The sequence below is a fragment of the Mustela lutreola genome, chromosome 8 (genome assembly GCF_030435805.1).
Source record: "Mustela lutreola isolate mMusLut2 chromosome 8, mMusLut2.pri, whole genome shotgun sequence".
Taxonomy (NCBI): Eukaryota; Metazoa; Chordata; class Mammalia; order Carnivora; family Mustelidae; genus Mustela; species Mustela lutreola.
The window spans coordinates 67,795,757-67,814,431 of NC_081297.1; the positions used below are offsets into that span (position 1 = coordinate 67,795,757).

An 18,675-nucleotide genomic window follows, 5' to 3' on the forward strand; every position below is an offset into this window, starting at 1 on the left:
CAGAGTAGCTGGTGGCCTGGCAGATTTCATCACTGTCTCTCTGGGCACCAAAACTACAGCTGGACACCTAATGGTGGTGCCTCATGACTTACGAAAAAATAAATAGAGAGAAGATACAGATTATCCTTAGGAATAAATCACAGATCATTTCATTTAATAACTCAGGAATAGAAAGTGTTTGTTACAGTACGCAAATCATAGAGCTTTCTTCATTCACTCACTCGCTCATTGGCTATGGGTACTGAGTTCCTAGTGTCAGATGCTATGGCAAATGCTTGGAACACAGATCAGAATAACAGAGACTGGCTGTTGAGGGACCCAGAGTCTAACGGGGGCCAAACAATGTATTATGATCTATTTCTTGAGCCCAGTTTAATCATGGGATGGAATGAGAAGAGTTTGGAATCCCATCCACCTGAGTCCTAATTCAATTCCCACCTCTTGCAAGCCACAGAACTCGGTCCCTATTATCTCATCTGAAAAGCAAGGGTAAAAACATCCATCTCCCAGGGTGCTTGTTAAGTACTAAATTCCATGTCCAAAACATGCTGGTTCTCTTTTTCCAGCCTTCATTGAACTCTCCACCTCCACCCCACGTCCCCAGCCTACCAAGAAAAAAGATAACTGGAGTCGGGAAGGGTTTCATTCACTTCAGTGGTGATATGTGAGCTGAGACTAGAAAGATGAGCAAAAGGTGAAGTTGACAGGCAGAGTCAGTGGCAAGGGCTTCCAGAAAGTGGACAGAATACACTCAAAGGCATGAAGGCATGGAAGACCATGGTGTTGGGAAGCCAGGGGGAAGTGAGCAGTTTAGAAGATGGGTTGTATAGATGGCTATAGTTGATTCGTGCCACGAGTGTCGAGTTGGAAAAGGAAGTTGTTGTGTTTGGTGACTATGACTGTTCAGGTGACTGCATGTAATGCCATTTTCAGACCAGAGAGACGGGAGCTAACGTCCTTGGGGCTGGTGTTGAATGCTGACCACACAGGGCACATTTTCCTCTCTGAGCTATCCATGTGCGACATGTGGGCTCTGCTCTCCCTTTTCACCCCCTGGAGGGGGCCCCAGAGCTTAGCCCCTGGCATCCCAATATTGGAAATGAGGCCTTCCTGAGAGCCTAGATCTATTCTGATATTTTGTTTTGAGAACTGGTTGCTAGTTGTTTTGTCATGTGTGAAACTGAGATGGTGAGTGATCTATTCAGCTATCTTTTTCCTAGTACCAGTAAGAAATTGCAGCCCATTTATAGAACATAACACTAAAATTCAACCATAAATACAATTCTTGGTATTACTCAGTTTCTCACATAAATCAAGCTCAAATTCATAGAAAATAAAGTCATTATACTGACATTAGAATTCATGCAATTATGATAGATAATTGCTTTGATAGTGATTACTTTAAAAATCATAATTTTATGGCTAAGCAGGCTATTCAGTGTTGGCTACATTATAGGCAGGAAAACACTTACCAGTCTTAAAAGAGAAAATGCTCACAAGAAAAGGAAGGTGAGCTGTAGAAGATACTGAACTTGAAGCTAATGGTTCATGCTCCAGTCTGCCAATTATTAGTACTGTGTCTTTGGATAAACCACCTAACTCCCCTGAACCTTTGTTTTCTTTCTCATTAAATAGGGAGAAGAATAATATTACGGCTAACTTATTTTAGTATCCGGTGCCATAATACACATTCAGGTATTTTATAGCCTAAAGCATTTTAACCAATTTTAATAATTATTAGTTGGAAAAATAATCCTTGTTAAAAGTTTACTATCAAAGAAAAATATTTATACGAAGTCTACTAAAATCACTGCCATCAAACTTCTCAACAATAGTCCGTAAACCAAGGAATTTGATAGCACTGTCTTGCGGCCTTAAATAATAATTCTGTTCTAATTCCTTCATCAGACATTCATTTATGCTAAAATCTGGTAATGGGTATACTCTGGATCATCAGCTCTGGGAGATGTTCCTCCAAAATGGGCTCACAGTCGTGGAGAAATACTTCATGCTCTTTAGGGAGATTGATTAAAACTTCTGAGGAATCCCATAAGAACTTTTGACACAATGTTTTCCAAACTTCCTGGAACACAGAGCTCTGTTTTCAAGTATTAGCTTTGGTTCAAAAGACTATTTGGGGGGAATATTTTTCCATGTAGACTTTTCTTAAAAAGAAAAGTATTCATGACAAAACTAATAACCACTCCTAGGTTAATGTGCTTTTAGAAAAGAGAGCTTTTATGTGCTCATTTAATTTTGTGTTAATATATGTGCTAATGTGTTAATACAATTTTAGAGCAGACAGCTTCGATCAAGCCAGCTTTGTCAAGATGGTAGTAAATGCTATCTGCTCTATAAATTTTTTTCTCAATTGCAAACATTTCATTTTCCTCCATCACTAGGTGAGTTTTTAGGCCATCTGAAAATAACTTCAGTGAGGAAAACAATATATTAAGAAATGCGCTCCATTTTTCAGAAGGAGAAAATGAGTCACAAAGAACTTAGTGATTGGGCCAAGGTCACATAGCTCGAGAGTGGTAGCTCTGAGATTCAGACTTAAGCTAACACCTCCGGAGCCAGTGAATGATCTGATGGTAAATCAAATGTGTTTTACACTGTGGTCCTGCAGATGTATTCATGTTGCTGGTTAGGGCTTCTTCTCATCATCTCAAAGACTGGTTTAAGCAGATCTTTGAAGATTGGGTAGATTCATCAGAGCTGTCAGCAGCTCAGGTTTGGGCTGTAGCAGAGAAAATAAAGGGCTGTCAGTTGCCTCATACCATGGAGACGTGGCTTTGAGCTCTTCTTTAACTCTAATGGACAGTAGCTGCAAAAGATGATACACTTGAACTTTGTCCGCCACTTCACTGATTCACAGATGAATGCGTCTCATTTTAGCTCAACACACACCTGATAGCAACAGTTTATATAGATGACTAACCCACTGGGCTCCAGAAAATTAGGCAAAGAAACACTGTTTTTTAATCTTTTCTGTACTAGGATATAGATGCCAAGAACTGATTGAACAGATCATTAAAGAGTTGAGCAGTTGCACAGTTAACTAGTATCTGTCTTGAATTGCATGACGTCATCTTCATTTGTTTTATTCTGAAATAGCTTTTCATTTTAGAAACCTGAGTTTTGTCTTTAATAAATGTTAGGTTAGGCAGAGAGGAATACACATCTGTCTTGATCTCTCACTAATCGTCTCTCAATCCTACTAATTTTGACACTTCAGTAGCTTTGTAAAATATACTTATGTTCATTAAATAAGAATCAATGGGAAGTGTGAGCACAAAAATAATCTAGTTTCAGCAAGTTTAAAGGGACTTGAAAATCATTCTGATGTATTCTAATTTCTCGGAATGGAAACTTCTTGTTATGACAAACTATGCAGGTATACAGTAATTGGTCAGGAGGGAGTAATCTGCTTTCATAAAACAGGTATTTTTTATTTTTTATGTTTTTAAGGATTTATGTATTTTATAGAGAGAGAGTGTGAGAGCACAGGTGTACAAGCAGACGGAGGGGCAGAGAGAGAAGGAGAGAGAGAATCTTCAAGGAGACGCCCCATTGAGCCTAGAGCCCTAGGTTGGGCTCATCCCAAGACCTGAGCTGAAAGCAAGGGCCAGCCACTCAACTGACTGAGCCACACAGATGCCCCCAAACAAGTACTATTTAAATACTGATTTTTATTCATATTTAGGCTCCAAAATGGAAACCCCAGTGAAGGTATTTATTGCATCATCCTTCTGTTGAATTTGCATTGTTGGAGGTTTTAGTACAGTTTGATGTGTATATATGTACATATGCGTATGTATATATTAATGTTGTTTCTTGAGTGTTCTTGATCATCAGACATTATCTGGGTAATTCTTATCGTTCTATTTTTTGATGTGCTAAGGTGAGGCTGGTGTTTTAGTCAATGGGAACTCTAAGTAAGAGAAGATGGTTCTAGGCTTTCATGGAATGATCAAACAGTGAGACTTACCCTTCTGAATACAGTGATACTGGACAAGCCAGAGTTCAGAAAGCAATTTCTGAACTGTGGCATCAGTTCTCCTTTGGAGAATATTTTTTCCCCAAAGAATGACAAATGAATATTAAAATAAACAGAGGGTTGTGAACATATTTGTTACACAGGCCTTTTTGAAACAAGAATTTTGCTTAAATCAGAAAATAGTTTTAATATAAACAGTTTTCCTTAAAGTGGTAGGTTAAAGCTTTTAATAAACAATAAAAAATTACAGTGCTATTTATTGTATCCTAATTCTTTCTCCATATGTACTGGGAATAATGTTTAAATTGAAGTCTCAGAAAAAAACATTGCCAAAGATCCCCACTCATGGTTAAATGCTAACAACTTATCCCCAACTTCACTGATCATAAAGTGACTTTAACTGTGTTTTTCATTTGTACCCCTTCCTCAATTTCTTTTCCTCCTTGATATCAAGTTCGTGTTTGATAACCCTAAACCTGGAGGCAGTTTAGAATCACCTACCAGAAATACTTTTTTACTGACTTAGAAGTGAAGATCCACACCTATTCCCGCATATAGGGCAGATTCAACAAAGACCACATTGACATGAAGAGACTTAATTATAGAACCAATAACCAACCAAACAACGAAAATCCCAACTCACACCAAGATCCTCTCTGTTGTCGGCTCCCAGGCTGGGCTCTAGCGGGACAGCTGGACAACTCAGCCCACCTGGGAGGATGCTTTTGTTTACATCTCAGGTTGCCGCCCAACGATTGGTGGCTGGGCTGGAAGGGAGGGTCCGCAGGAAATGCGACACTGAGGATGCTGCCCCCTATCACATGATGGAAATTTCCACTCTTCGGAAAGGCGAAAAGAAAAGAAAGGAGGGTCTCTCAATCCACCCTTTTCCGATACTTTCCCTGGATCTCAGTCGCAGAGGTAGAAGGCAGCACAGGTGAGTGAAACTTTTCTATTTTCTGCTAGGCTTAGAGACTTGTCAGTGTGCAAACTTGTGGCTGGATCCCAGCTCGGACTGGAGTTTGTGCGCTCCTGTGTGCGTGTGCGCACAGGGACACGCACACGTGTGCCGTCTGGTCTCTCAACCGTCTGGGACTTAGGTTAGGTATTGCAGCTTTTTGTAATTTATTTGTTGATTGACCCTTATTCTTCTTGTGATTTCACAAAGGATCGCGCTTTGGGTGGGTTATTGCAAACTAATGACCGGGTTGACTAGAAATTAAGGAAACCAGGGCATACGGGGTTAAGGGGACTGACTCTCTTTGCAAGAGAGGTGGCTGTGCCAAGGTAGCCCATTCCCCGGAGCGCTACTCAGCTACCCCTGTCCCCGGTCCCAGATTCCCTAGGCACTTGGATTTCCAGTTAGGTGTCCCGGGACCGCCTTCCACAGCCCTGGCGGGGCCACCAACCTAGCTCGAGTCAGCTTGGGATCTGGATAGGAAAAGTTGCGGGCCCATGTCCTTAGGGCGGGGACATTGGGTGCGGGGACATTGGGTGCTGGACCTAAAATAGACCCGCTGTCCCTGACAGCTGGGCTGCCTGGGCCCGGCCAGCACGGTTCCCTGGGTGGGGGGCTGCGGGCCTGGGAGTCCCCAGAGAGTCTCCTTCAACAGAGGAGGAAGGTGAAAGCTGCGCCGGGTCTGGGGGCCGTGGCGGGGGGTGGTGGGAACCCTGAGTCCGAAGTTCCAAGAGAGGCGTCCAGCGCCGTGGGACTGGAAAGCCTGGAGCGCGCTGGAGAGAAGGCAGGGGAAGTGCAGAAACGCGGAGAGGGAAAGGCCAGTGGAGACGAGGGGACGGAGAGGGGACATCAGAGAGAGGAGAGAAGCCCAAGGAGGTGGGGAGAAGGCAAGGAGGGGTAAGAGGCTAGAGCGGGAGTGCGTGAGAGTCTGAGGGAAATGGAGATAAGAGATTGAATGAAAGAAGTGAAGAAAGAAGGGAGCCTGGACGTAGGGAGCCCCTTGCGGGGTTGGAGGGGAGGTGGGAGCCCGTGGGAGTCCGGAGAGGGGAGAGAGGTGAGCGTGGGCACCGGCGGGCCCGGCCCTGGGAGCCGCTCAGGGAGTGGCTCCTCGCTGGCCGTGGCACGGGTGGGCGCTGCACCCTGGCCACGGGCAGGGGTGGAGGCGCCAAGGTTGGGGCGGTGGCGCCGGGGTGTGGAGTACGCCCCGCGGGCTCTCAGCTCCTGTTAGTGATCCAGCAGGGAGAGTGGGGGAGTGCCCTGCCTGGGCCGACAGCCCAGGAGATGCGCACCCGCCTTTCGACTTGGTTAGAGGAAAAGGATGAATTAAACTGGGAAGCCCAACCTGGGAGGCTTGGTCAGTGGTGTGCCAGTGTTGTGTACCGGGCAGTGAGGCTTGGTGAGGACCGGGAGATCCGGAGCCACAGTTCTAAGCAGAAGTGTTTAGATACCTGGGCCTGGCCGAACAGGAGGATCTTGATGTCAATTTCTCAGTACAAAACTGCATCTCTACCGGTCTCAGGAGCATCTTAGATCCTGAGAAAAGAGACGGAGCGGTAGCTGCGGCCCTGGAGGTGTAAGCGGACCCCCTCGGAGGGCAGGTCCTACCTACACCTTTTCCGTCCGCCCCTCCACCGCCTTTGCCCCTTCTGCCCCCAACTTCTAGCCCAGCTTTCTTTGTTATGCACTTCTGAGTGGCCCAGCTGTCTCACCCTTCAGGGAGGGAGGGAGCCTAGAGGGTCCATCTCCCAATTTCCTGGATTGTTATGTTCATATTTATGCTTCCAGGCAGCACAGACCGAGTCGTTTTGACTGAATTGTCTTACGTTATGAAAAGAACTTGCGACACCTAGATCACGATTTCCAGGGCCTGGTGGCCAGGGCTCTGGTTTGGGTTTGTTTGGTTATAGCCTTTTATAGACCTTAACTTTGGGGAGAGGTGGGGTTTGGGACATGAGCCCCACTGCAAACTGTCCTTCAAGAGTAGGGGCACCTGGATGGCTCAGTGGGTTAAAACCTCTGCCTTCAGCTCAGGTCATGATCTCAGGGTCCTGGGATGGAGCCCCACATAGGGCTCTTTGCTCAGCGAGGAGCCTGCTTCCTCCTCTCCCTCTCTCTCTCTCTCTCTCTCTCTCTCTGCCTGCCTCTCTGCCTACTTGTGATCTCTGTCAAATAAATAAATAAAATCTTAAAAAAAAGAAGAGTATGGAGATTGGGGGACTCTCACCTGGAATGTGTGCACGCACGTGTGTAACACAGCTTCTCGGATGCTAATAAATGAATCTACAGAAAGTCCATGGTGTGGGTGGAGCTGGTGAGGACAGAGAAACTGAGGGAGAGCAGGTGGACTCTTCAATGCCATGTGTTCAGAGACTGAAAGCTCTCACTGGGCTGATTCTATCACAAAACTTTAAGAAGCAGAGAGATTCGTGTAAGGGGGTAGATCATTCTCAAGGCCGCTGGGCTGGATGAGCTCTTCTGGCTGAGTATGCATTACTAGGCACTCAAGGAGGCTAGTCTGTTCTAGGTGAATGAGCACAGTGGCTCACACATATATATCAATTACCGTATTTCTTTTATGTTAAATCTTCATTAACAGCCTTATGCTATAGACTCTATTATTATATTCATTTATAGAGCAGGATGGAGACATACACAGTCTGGACAACACAGAACCTCTTCGGAAGTCCTATGGGGTCATTCATTATTCATTCATTATTCTTAAATCCAAATGAACAATTATAGGAGCAGAACTGAAAGGTGACTTTTAGGGACCCAAAGCTGACCATTTGGCCCGTTACAGACTAATCCAATACTAAGAAAGCCAAGACAGGATCATACAGCTGTAGACTGAATCCTTGCGGCTCCAGAACTAGTTTTTTTTCAATAAGTGACATTTGAGAAATGCATAGTATGGTAAATGGTTACCTCTCGGTTTATCAAATGCTGAGGCCAAGCATAATAATTACAGCAGCTTTGGACTTCTGTGTTAAATGTTTTTCTGCTTTCGAGTCATTGTCATTGTTTATTTCCTCAGTGTTTTTCAGGAGTTGATTCCTCTATCTTTCCTCCTCACCTTTGTACTGACTTACTCATATTTTCTAACTATTTTTTTAAAAACTTAAGCCTTAGTTTGTTTTTTTTTTAATTTTTACATATCCAAAGCAATGATTTCTATTAAAAAAAATAACAAAAGTTAATGGGATCTATGGCCACTTAGATATTTTTTGATATTCATCAAAATAATTTAGTTTTTTAAATAATATGCTTCATGTATCACCAAGCCATCTTACAAGCCACCACTGCCTTGATGACATCCTGTAGGAAGGGTAAGGGTTGGAAATAGGGGAAAGAAAAGAGAAAGGAAAGAACTTTCTAAAAGCCAGATTTTTAGCTAAGCCCTTTACAAATGTGACTCCCATTTAATCTTCACACAAACCTCCATGCTATAGATGTTTGCTATCTCTATTCTATTTTACACTGGAGGAAATTGAAGCCCATGGAAATTGAGGAAAGAGCCAAGGATCACCCAGTAGTAAATGACAGTGCTTGCATCAGAACTAAGTCCCTTCTATGCCAGAGTTCCTGCTTCCAATAAAGCTGGCAGAAAGAAAGACAACAAGGAAAACAAAAACTTAAGGAGGAAAGAGGCTTACAACGATGTTACCCAACAGGGAAGGATGTGCACGATGGGAGAGATGGAATTGCCAAATGTCTTTCGTGTGACTGCTAATCTTCCCCTGGTCTTCCTTCTACTATTTTTGTAATGACCTAATCCCATTCATTCATTCCACAAACAATCACTGACTATCATTATCTTCCAGGAACCCTGGTAGGGAGTCTCTTTTTATTCCTGTTTCCCTAACACCTACTGCAGTCCTGGGCAAATACTAGGTGCCCAAGAAATGGTTGTTGAAGAAATGAATTAGTCTAGGGGAAGGAAAGAATAAGCAAGCAAACAGGCATACTGACAGCATGTTGAGAGCCAGGAAGAATTCAGGCTTGAGCATGCCACCACTGAAGCTGGCTCAGGAAAGGGTCAGAGAACATTTCAAGACTAGGTAATGAAGCAGAAATAAAAGGTAGTAGGAGAGAATTCCCAACAGAGACTGGCCTTCTGAAGGGAGAAAGGAGAAAGTGGAAGCCACTCTGGGAACTTAGGAGGGAGGAGGCTGGGAGGAAGGTGTGGTCTGTGATGTCCTAGCTCATCCTCTCAGCAAGGGTCCCAAAGTTCTGCCTGCCCTTGAAATTTCAGAAGCTAACTGTGTTAACAAGGGACAAAACGACTGCATACGGGAATCAGCAACACATTTTATTATTTTATCATTATATTATGCTCCTATAATACTGAACTATAGTGTTTTAGACTCCTTGTAATGTTTTAAACACTGCGCTTAAATGGAAAGACTTGACTTTGTTGTCCTCCTTATGAGAAAATCAAATTACTTTTCTGGCTCTCAAAGGGATAGTCTATTTTAACTAAGGTACAACCTACACAATAACAAAAAAATATTTCCAAACAAATGCTTTTGTGTGTTTTTCTCATTGAGGAGGGCTAACTGGGGAGGATTTCTCTCCTTACTTTAGTTTTTAGTGGCTTGATTTATTTTAGTGTGGTACACAAGAGTCGGGAAGGAAAAATGTGGTTAAAAAAAAATAACATGAGATAGGGCATGGAGTGACAGTAATGATGGCAACCTCCTCCAAAGTAGATGTTTATGCCAGTTAAGATTCTGGCTTTTGATAGTGGACTTGGAAAACACAACTCCCAGGGTCTCTTGTTTCTTTAGGGATCTTTCATAACAACCTCTCATCCCTGGCTCAGAGGTCTGCATGTCTCTGCACCATTTCCACGCTTAAAAAATACTCGCAGTCAAACTGTTATTTGGAAGGGAATTCAAAGGGTAAATGAAATCCACAAATAATCCAAAACCTAATTTCAGTTAATACATTAAATCCTCCACTTTTTCACATTATATCCTTAGGCAAGTATATTAATCTTTTTGAGCCTCAATCTCTTTGGCTACAAAATGAGATCATAATAGCACCCACCTCATGGGATTGTTATGAGGATTAAATGAGTTAACACATGTAAAATGCTTAAACGAATGCCTGATTCATAGTGAGCACTCAGTGTAGGACAGACATTACTGTTTAATGATATTACTCTGCTACCCAGAGAAGTATTTGAAATGTTAGCAAATGTCTATACTAGATGTTCCCTGACAGTGTGTTTTCCTCTGTCATAACTAAAATGAAGGAAACAGAAGAGAGGAAATGGAAAGAGGGATAAAGAATACGCAGGACAGTCCAGCCCAGAATAACGTCATTCCCTGTATAATAATAAGGTTGAAATGTTCCCTTATTTCCTGTTGGCTATTTGCCCCTATTTCTCCTGATAAATCTAGTGTGCATCCATTATTAAAATGAACATCATCTCCAGTTCCCTTGTTTTCTCTCCTCCTTGCCTCTTCTGGTCATTCTTGTCTCTGTGGGGCCTCCCATGGCGCCCGGCACAAACAGCTACCCATCCGTGTTGGCTGAATGAAGGAAGGAAGGAGAATGACCCTCTTGTGTTTTTTATAATAGTACTTATTCTTCAGGGAAGCATGTTTTCCCTGAAATATGAAAGGCCTCTGCAAAGTGAATGTATGCACTGCCGACAGTCTATATAAATATTGTTTAATTAAATTGTTTATTCAGTGTGTGTTACTGCACACAATTAAGCATGTGGGCTGGGGAAGTGGGGTGTGTGGAAAGGAAGGCCTGTGCCATCACACAGTGGGGTTTCCTGGATTCGGCTCTTGGCTGCTTCCAACTCTGGCGCTCTCACTTCCTACCTGAGTGATGCAGAGAGAGCTAGTGTCTTAGCCTGACTGTTTCCTTCTCTTCACCTATAAAATGAGGGAAACACTTCCTACTTCATGAGGCTTTTAGGAAGGTAAAATAAAATTATGTATGGCACATGGTGAGCATTGGGGTGTTTTTTAAACAGTTATAAGAAATCCTGGTTTTCCAATTAGATGGACTGCTATTACCTACCTTATAGATGAGCATAATGGCTCTGTGTAATAAGCCCTCCAAAATATCCCTCTTCCTAGGGCTACTACTGCAACCCTTTACTTCTATTGTTCCCAGTCCTGACTTGGCTTTACCATTTTTTGGGCCCACTAAAAGTCTTATTGATTCTACCTTACATTTCAGGGTAACTTCCTCCCCACCCGCCCCGTGTTTGTCCTGTCATTTTGCCTTGCGTCATTTGCGCCTTTTTACACTGCATACTCCTAGGACAAGGACTTTGCTCTTTGTTTTGGCGTAATTTTATAACCCTGGGTACACTCGGGGTACTATAAAAATGTTAAAGAAGGAAAAGAAAGGAAAAAAAAAAAAAGATGTAATCCCCCAAGAGGCAACTTTGGCCAACAGCTGGTCGGGCGTCGGGGTGTTTGCAGTGTCAGTCCGGGCACCTTCCTGCAGCATCTCCAGCGGTGGCTGGGGGCTCACCAGGGACACGCATCCTGCCCCGCCGTCCTTGGGTGCGTGCGGGCGGCGGCGGGAGCAGGAGCTGCGTTGCCGCGCCAGGGAGGACCGCGGGCAGCCGCCGTCTGGGGGACAGGCACCGTTCCCAAGCTTGCCTGCTTTCGCTGGGACTGCGCTAGAGAAACCAGGCGAGTGAGTGAGATGAACTCGGAAAGAGAAGTAGAGAGCAACTGAGAAAGGAGGGAAGGGGGCGGGCAGCCCGTTCCGTGTTAAGGAAGATTTCCTGCCTGCAACGTGGGGCTATACTCATGCTGTGGTCTTATTTTCTGCACTTTCTCCAGATGGAAGGAATGTGGTCCATAGACGCAAAATGTTTTTATAAACTGTATGATCGGACTGATCTTGACTGTGAAAGTGAACTAACTGAAAGCATTCTTGTTTCCACCCGGGCTTTGTGAGTGCTTGAAAAGCAATCAGATGGTTCAGGGCACTGCATACACGGGGTGGTTTTATTACAGACCCGAGAACACACATCATCCCTATGTTATTTCTTTTGGGTTTCTGAAGCAATTTTCTAGAAGGAGCACACTTAAAAAAAATTTCAGACACTTTTTTGGCATGTGTCACTATGCTATATTTAATTATACTTGCTGTACAGAGGGATCCATGTTTTGGTGGACTTACACATATTTAACGTTTTATTTTGAAGTAATACAGTCACAGGAAGTTGTAAAGGTCACACAGAGAGGCCCCATATACGTTTGACCCAGTTTCCTCCAATGGTTACATCCAACATAATTTTCATATAAGATCAAAACCAGGAAATTGATGTTGGTGCAACATATGTGCTCAAAATGGATGCCTGGCTTCCACGTTATTTTTTCACATGCACAGATTTGTGCAGCCGCCACCATGACCAAGATACAGAACTTCTATCACCCGGAAGTTCTCCCTTGTGCGGATCCTCTACAAGCAAACTCGCCTCCTTCTCCCTTCCCTGGTCAATGAGGTATTTTCTGTCCCTATATTTTAATTGTTTTGTGAATGTTAAGTAACAAAATCATATTATCTGTGATCTTTTTGAGGTTGATTTCTATCCCCCCCCCCCATTGGGCATAACATTCTTGAGATCCGTTCAAGTTGTTGTATCAATAGTTGGGTCCTTTTTATTGCTGCATATTATTCCAGTTGCGTCGCCATATTTAGTGGTGAGGTTTTTTTTTAATTGATATCTTTGTCTAGATCTTCAGTCAGGTGCTAAGGGTACTCGGTAAAAGTGTGAGGACAAAATTTGGATGTTTTCGACTTCAAAATGATATTTGTGTGTGATAGGGCAAAGGGAGGAATAAACTACATTTTAATTCAAAACAGACACCACTGGAATAGTGGAAAGGAAAAAAGGAAGGTGGCAGAGCAAAGTATGTAGTTAGACTGTTAAGATAGAAAACCTGGCACTTTTTAAGATTTCCACACCAATAGGATAATCTATTCTGTGGTTTTTATCTTTAGTTAGGACCACTCAGATTTCCTGAAGCTAATTTTAAAAAATGCTTCTGCAGTAGGAATCCCTGCCAGTCTGTGCTCAGTCACATAGCTGATAACTCAGGGCCCTGGTTGGAAATGACCATGAGTGGTTCTCCAGTTTGACAAGGGGTCACCAGAGTAAAAATAACATCTTTAGCCCCCCCCCCTCCCCCCGCAGGGGAAACCATCAAGGGTCCTGAGACTGTCAATGTTCTATTCTGGTCACGGGCGCCACCCATCGGTGGGAGGAGCATCTCCCAGAGTTCACTTAAGTCAAGTTTTAAAAAGAGGACATGACTTTTCACCCGAACACCCACAAGCAAGGGGAACCTGGACTCTCCAAAGGCTGTAGCTCACTAAGGGAAATGCCACACTTCTGAACAGTACCTAGAAGAGTTTGGCTCAATGCCTCCCTTCAGCCAGTACCTGTGGGAGAGCTCTTGCTTAACTCTGTCCCCCCCACACAAAGGAGAGAACAAATGGCCGATGCCATTGGAAAGTATAAATACCCCTTTATGTTTTTAGATTTTCACTCTTTGGGCTTTTGGATACATAGTATCAATTCACAAAATGACAGAATTTTCAGTCTAGAGCCCTGACTAGATCCAAGTTGAGCTGAAGGCATTGCGCTGAGTCGCGGTTTTAATGATTTCTGTTACCAGAAAAATAGTCCTTATTCCAGACTTCGCCGGTAGATGGAGGGTAGGGAGGGGATGCTGGTTTCAAAGATGAAACACATATGGAGCTGTCATAACTCTAATCATTTATAACTCTTTTTATAGGCAAATCTGATTTCCCGAGTCTTTCCAAATGGAAGAGAATCTTTGTACTGTTTGTGTAATTTATTTTATTTTTGTGTAAATGTTAGACACCTCACATAGCTTTGCAGGCTGTTCTTGTGGATTGTATCTCTGGTATGTGGCCCCTAAGGTCCCACAGCTTGGGACAGGCAGGGAACGTGGCTTTGCAATCTTTAGGAAGTGAACATTTCCACCTAAGTCAGGAGACTGACCAAAAGGTATGCTGAATTTTGTTTACCTCTCTTATATTATGCTATTTACTTATTTAACTAATAACGACACCCATTCCAAGATGTGATATGAAATGCAGACACAGGCTATGGTTCCCAATATTACAGGCTTTGTTTTTTGATTGAAGGGGTAACTGGTGGTGGTGGTGGAGTGTGTGTGTGGGGGGGTGCTATTTGTTTCTTAAACTTTTTCTTTAAAAACAAAAAAAAATAGAATTTCTCTGAAAGAAAAAATAGAAATGCTTCATGTACTATATCAATGTAGACAAAAACCAACCAGCTATACAATTCCTTTCAAACAACTTTGTAATACTATAGCAGTATCCACCCTTTGAAGAATGACACCATATATGATGTTTTACATTACTCTTTACACCAGAATTCCAGAAAGTTCAAACTCCTCAACCTGGCAGTCAAGGTGAATCTTAGCCAGACTCTACAAAGATATCCCATGTGAGCTAAAGTAGACTCTAGTTGTTTGGGTAAAACTGGGGCCAAATTTCTCATCCCATTTCTCTTGCCTGGAATCACCTTCCTCTCTCTCTGGAGTCATACTATTCTTCTTCCATGATACCTGTTCTGTTTGCCCCAGCTCCCACACTGAGCTCTCCTGCTCAGTTCCATGTCTTGAAGACAGTATCCTGTTATGAATAGTGTCCAACAAAAAGTAGGTACCCAGTGGTGATGGAAAGCTGTTAGGGAGCTGGGCTCTGCAGTTTGATGTGTGGCTGTACATCCTGGCTTACTCACTTATTTATCAGGTTCCCTCTTTGAGCAAATTACTCAATCCTCTTGAGCATCAGAGGAGTTACAAGCCTCACTTGTAAAATGGGGATAATAATACTACTTACCCAAAGGTAAGGGTGTTACTAATTTAGTATATGTGATGGGCTTAGCATAGGGCTGGCTGTCACATATATGATTATTACTAATGAGAACATTAAAAAAATGAGACTTCAGACTTAAAAATTAACAGACTTATGGTCAGAGTGGAGGTTTTAGACTAGAAAACTTGATTGTTTGGGCTTCTCTGTGTCTCTTAACCATAACTGCGGTCATCAGAAGGGACAGGGTCCCTCTATGCCTATCTACACAGGAGACAATCTCTAATCCCACCCACGAAGATGGGACGCAGACAGATTGAAGCAGAAAGATTCTTTCCTCCTTAGATCTAACAAAACTATGTGTGGCTTGGCACATATTTTATTTTTGATAAACAGTAATCAAATGATGAATTAATTTCTGTGAAGAAGGGAACACATCCTAGATATTGGCTTCAGAGAGTCATTAAAATAGTTTCATGATGAGTCATTTGTCCGTGAAGCTATTACAGATCCAATCGGTAGCCTTAGGAAAGTGAAAAGTTCAATAAATTAACTGGTGGTTTGATCTGCATAATACCAAATTAGTAGGTTTTCTGACACTTCCCTACAAATTGGTTGGTATTTCACTGAAGCATAGCTTCATTCCAATCAAAGGCAGAAGCATTAGTGCTCTCTTGCTTACCAGTGTTTGTCTAAACAAAACCCTTTTTGTGTTTTAAAGTACAGATCTAAAAATGATGTGTTTAGACCACAGTATGTGATTACAAACAGAACAACAGTTCTTTAAATAAATTGCAAAGTAGATCGGATTTGGGTTGGGTGGGGCAGATAGTCACATATAGATTCTGATTTTATACTATTCCTGGGGCCCTACATTCAGTAATTACTCTTTGTTAAGTGAGTGGACCTCTCTGTGTATAAGTATTCCAGAATAATAACCCCAACCTCTAAGATGTCCTCCAAAAATCACGGAGGGATACATGCACACATGGATATTCATAAATTTCACAGACACAGAAGAGAAAAATTCTGCTTACAAGTCTCATTTGTCTAGCTAAGGATTGAGAAAAACTGTTACATAATTAGAGAGTGTGGTGTTCTGGTTAAGAGGAGATTATACCTGCCATGGATGGACAATTTTCAAAGAATAAGAATGCAGCAAGATCCATTTTAAAATTCAAATTTTATTGAAAATGATTTAATGTTTTAGTGTGCTTTAGGCTTACTCTATTGTTAACTTCATCTATCAAAACACAAAGATGCTAGGTAATAGAAATTTCTGGTTGGTTGAAGGAATTTATAGTATCTTCCTTCTGCTTTCAGACTTTTGGGAGAGATATCAAGAATAATACATGTAGGGGCGCCTGGGTGGCTCAGTGGGTTAAGCCGCTGCCTTCAGCTCGGGTCATGATCTCGGGGTCCTGGGATTGAGTCCCGCATCGGGCTCTCTGCTCAGCGGGGAGCCTGCTTCCTCCTCCTCTCTCTCTGCCTGCCTCTCTGCCTACTTGTAATCTCTCTCTGTCAAATAAATAAATAAAATCTTTAAAAAAAAAAGAATAATACATGTAGAAGCTCTAAACTAGGAAACTTAAACCTTCTTAATATGGAACATTTCTAATGTATTCCAAAGTTGCGTGTAGAACAAGAACACTCTGTCTTCACAAAACTTCAACAACTACTGATACTTGTCTGTTCTATTTCACCCTCATGCATACCTTTCCTCCTTGCTACCCTTACCACAACCATTACTACATTATTTCCAAGCAAATTCAAGTCATCATATAATTTGACCCATGTAGGATTCAGTATCTATCTCACAAAGATAAGTCTTAAAGAAATCAAATTATCACACCTTAAATGAACCATTTTCTTAATATCGAATATCTAGGCCATGTTCACATAGGCCTGATTGTCTCAAATGGGGTTCACACACTCATTGATTGATACAGAATCAAAGAGACTTAAGAGACATAAGTTCAACCAAGCCTCATCTCTCTTTTTCATTCTTGCAAATTATTGGATGGGGAAACCAAGTCACTTGTCCTATAAAATTTCCCATATTCTCAATTTTGTTGATTTAAAATGTCATCCTCAAGCTTCAATAATCTGCCTTCTTAAAATCTAACCCTTATAAAATTGCTTCTCTTTTAAAGAACAATTATACTTTGTCATTTCTTTGCCTGTTTCCTTGAGGATTTTCCAGCCTACCTTTTGCTCAGTTTTGCCCAAATATCCTTCTTTTTAATACCCATGACTTACCTAACACTCCCTCCTAATAGAACCTGGCCAACCAGAAATGCCCTTTGGTCAGGTTTCAAAATGTGTACCGGCCTCCTCCCCCAAGTGCTTACTCAGCTTTCTCTAAATTGTCTCAAGACATCCCCAATAGGGTACCTGTGTGGCTCAGAAGGTTAAGCGGTTAAGCGTCTGCTTTTGGCTCAGGTCATGATCTTGGGGTCCTGGGGTAGAGTCCCACATTGGGCTCCCAGCTCAGTGGGGGAGTCTGCTTCTCCCTCTGCCCCCACCCCCGGCTTGTGCTCACATGCACACATTCTCTCTCTCTTACACTCACACACAAATAAATAAAATCTTTAAAAAAAAAAAAAAGACATCACCAGTAATCAGTAGGTTGTCTTGATTTTAAAAATTGTGCCACATGACTACTAGTACTTTTTGATTGCTGACATACACAGATATATTTAGTAGGAAATTATATACTTGGGATTTACTTTAAAAATAATGGGGGAGGGAGAGGGGTGGTGTGGATTTAAGACTGGCCATGGTTGGTAATTGCTCAAGCTAAATAATGCATCTGTGGGGTTACACTGTATTATTCTACCTTTATTTGTATACATATGAAATTTTCCATAATAAGAAATAGAAATGAATTATGGTATTTCACCTAAGCTAAATAATGAAACATTTCATTTTAGGGCTGATGTTGGAACACCTTTGCTAAAGATCATCAGAAAATCGTGCCTAAGGAACAAGATACTCGTTTTTCCTATTCCCTAAGTCTGGTTTGCCTAAAACCAAGTCAGCTTCAAAGTAAAATAAAATCACCATATAGATATATTTAAATAAAAGAGGGACGTGGTTTGGAATGATTGAAAATAGGACTCAGGGAGAGGTGCTCCCTAGGTTTGTGATTTGTCTGAGCTGCCCTTCTTAAGATGCTGGCATGGCAGAAATCATGGACATGACCCTGTACTCTCCTAATTGCTGACCAAAGACTCCCAGAAGAGGAGGGACACAAATTACTTGATTAACCTGTAAGAAAGAGATTCTAGAATTATGAAGATCACACTTCTAGCTCTCCCTGCTACTATGCCAGAAGAACGTACAGGTCCTGTCTCCCAAGATGAAAGTCAAACACAGACATTTTCAGAGACCTTCCAGCTTTTAACTTTAGTCCAGTCGCTCTTTGCTTTGTTCAACTGTTGAAAAATAAGGGAATTTAACACTTACGCTTACATTAGCCGTATAAACCAGGGAATGCTTTTTAACGGACATATAGCCTTCATTAATAATTTTGTTGTTTCATTAGCATCGTATTAAATGATTCATAATGGTAGTTTTTAACTGTGATCAGCCATGCACCTGCAAAAGTCACGTATGGAGCTGCTTCATGACATCTTTTCCAAACTCATGTGAACTTAATACCAAGCAGTACGTACAAAGTCCCAGTCAGCCCACTTGAGGATAATAGAGGGGAAAAGAGTAAGAACTGAGGCTGAAAATGGAAAGGAAAGAAAAATGGATGCACAGTCAGAAGAACTGCTTTTGTGTGAAGGCTTGGAACACCTCAGGGGATCTTAGGGCTCAGGGTCAATCCTGTTGGGTTCTTGCTTCAAGGGGAGGG

At 42.3% G+C, this 18,675-nt stretch overlaps 1 protein-coding gene and 1 long non-coding RNA gene across 4 annotated transcripts in view; one reads left to right on the top strand and one right to left on the bottom strand.

Annotated features, from left to right (window-relative positions):
- LOC131838847 (uncharacterized) overlaps positions 1–4,721 on the bottom strand; it is a 30,406-nt gene extending 25,685 nt beyond the window's left edge. Inside the window, exon 1 of one of the 2 annotated variants that reach the window (XR_009356718.1) lies at positions 4,644–4,721. This is a non-coding gene — a long non-coding RNA (uncharacterized LOC131838847). The remainder of the gene's footprint in view (positions 1–4,643) is intronic. The other variant, XR_009356717.1, reaches the window with a different exon arrangement.
- Positions 4,722–4,800: 79 nt separating this feature from the next.
- Positions 4,801–18,675, top strand: part of SLC38A4 (solute carrier family 38 member 4) — a 64,183-nt gene continuing 50,308 nt past the window's right edge. The window contains exon 1 of one of the 2 annotated variants that reach the window (XM_059185565.1): positions 4,801–4,937. The gene's annotated coding sequence lies outside the window, so the exon portion shown is untranslated. Of the gene's footprint in view, positions 4,938–11,328; positions 11,628–18,675 lie in introns of those variants that run through there. The other variant, XM_059185566.1, reaches the window with a different exon arrangement.